The sequence below is a fragment of the Schistocerca americana genome, chromosome 3 (genome assembly GCF_021461395.2).
Source record: "Schistocerca americana isolate TAMUIC-IGC-003095 chromosome 3, iqSchAmer2.1, whole genome shotgun sequence".
Taxonomy (NCBI): Eukaryota; Metazoa; Arthropoda; class Insecta; order Orthoptera; family Acrididae; genus Schistocerca; species Schistocerca americana.
This window is the reverse complement of record NC_060121.1, coordinates 468,085,314-468,087,538: the sequence shown is the minus strand read 5'-3', so window position 1 is coordinate 468,087,538 and position 2,225 is coordinate 468,085,314. Positions and strand designations below refer to the sequence as shown.

Below are 2,225 nucleotides of genomic sequence, written 5' to 3'. Positions count from 1 at the left end.
GGGACCCACAGAGCCACTCACAAAGAGAAACTGTCAGTGACCCGCCACCAAATCTATCAATAATGGAACGGTAAAATAAAGACATTTCTTTCCTGAAGACCTCCTAGAAAATACTAAAAACTAAACTAAACTCATCCCGAACAGGCCATGAGGACCCAACGGTACTGACCGGCCGCAGTGTAATACTCAGCTCGTAGGCGTCACTGGATGCGGATATGGAGGCACATATGGTCAGCACACCGCTCTCCCGGCCCAATGTCAGTTTCCGAGACCGTAGCCGCTACTTCTAAATCAAGTAGCTTCTCAGTTTTGCCTCACAAGGGCTGAGTGCACCCTGCTTTGCCAACAACGCTAGGCAGACCGAATGGTCACCCATCCAAGTACTAACCTAGCCAGACAGCGCTTAACTTAGGTGATCTGACGGGAACCGGTGTTACCACTGCGGCAAGGCCGTTGGCGCTAGAAAATACTACACTGAATTATTCGTCCAACGATAGGAGACTGTGATAGTTACGTTTAAGTTTAAATCCAGCAATGTGCGTAGGTGAAATAAAAATATTTGTTAAATAGTGTACTTTGGGTTGTTAATATTTGCAGCTACTATTTGCTAGTTGCTACTTCAAGTATGTATATCATGTGGATAAGAACAGTGAAAAAGAAACCTAATGATGTGTTGGATGGCGATCAGTTTGGCTTTAGGAAAGGTGAAGGCACCAGACAGGCAATTCTGACTTCGTGGTTGACAATGTAAGTAAGAGTTGAGAAAAATCAAGATACTTTCATAGCATTTGCCAGACTGAAAAAAAATCTCTAATATCAAATGGTGCAAGTTACTCGAAATTCTGAGAAAAGCAGGGGTAACCTTTAGGGAGAGACGGGTAATATACGATAGGTACAAGAGCCAAGAGGGAGCAATAAGAGCGGAGACCAAGAACGAATTGATCGGATTAACATGTGTATAAGTCGGGGATGTAGTCTTTCGCCTCTAATGTTCAATGTCGACGAAGCAATGACAGAAATATAATAAATATTCCAGAGTGGAATTAAAATTCAAGGTGAAATGATATCAGAGACAAGATTTGCTGATGACATTGCTATCCTTAGTGAAAGCGAAGAAGAATTAAAGGATATCTTGAATGAGATGAACAGTTCAGTGAGTACAGAGTATGGATTGGGAGTATATCAAAGAAAGACCAAAGTGAAGAACAGTATTAGAAATGAGAACAGTGAGAAACTTAAAGTCAGGTCTTGTGGTCACGAAGAGGATTGAGTTAACGTTTCTGCTAACAAGGCAGCAAAATAACCAGTGACGGACGGAGCAAGGGGAACAAAAAGGCAGACTAGCACTGGCAATAACGGCATTCCTGGCAAAGTGGAGACTAGTAGTATCAAACATAGGCCTTAATTTCTGAGAATTTTCGTTTGGACCACTGCATTCTACAGTAGTGAAACATGGACTGTGGGAAAACCAGGACAAAAGAGAATCGAAGCTTTTGGGACGTGGTGATACAGACGAATGTTGAAAATTAAGTCGATTAGCAAGGTGATTCTCTGCAGAATCGGCGAAGAAAGGAATATATTGGGAACACTATCAAGATGGAACATGATGGTGGGACAGGATGTTAACATATCAGTCATTAACTCCATGGCACTAGAGGGAGCTGTACAGGGTAAAATCTGTACGGAAAAAGAGAGATTGGAATACAGCCAGTGAATAATTAAATAATTGAGGACGTAAGTTGCAAGTGCTAATATGAGATGAAGACTTTGGCACAGGAGAAAGAGGAATTCTTGGTGGGCCGCATCAAGACGTCTACTACGGGTCATGTTCACGTTTATTAAATGTGAAACTGGCACGAAGTATGCTACACACTGGTACACGGAAACACACCTAAGGTAATCGATGTTAAATTTTTCTTCTTCAGAAACGAATTCATTGCCACTGCCAGTCTACGTTTTATATCCTCTCTACTTCGACCATCATCAGTTATTTTGTTCCCCAAATAGCAAAACTCCTTTACTACTTTAAGTGTCTCCTTTCGTAATCTAATTCCCGCAGCATCACCCGACCTAATTCGACTACATCCCATTATCCTCGTTTTGCTTTTATTGATGTTCATCTTATACCTTCCTTTCAAGACACTGTCCATTCCGTTCAACTGCTCTTCCAAGTCTTTTGCTGTCTCTGACAGAATTACAATGTCATCGGCGAACCTCAAATTTTT

General features: G+C 41.7%; 1 pseudogene; it reads right to left on the bottom strand.

The window, feature by feature from the left end:
• Positions 1-340: 340 nt before the first annotated feature.
• LOC124608154 lies at positions 341-458 on the bottom strand (annotated as a pseudogene).
• Between the last annotated feature and the right edge of the window lie 1,767 nt (positions 459-2,225).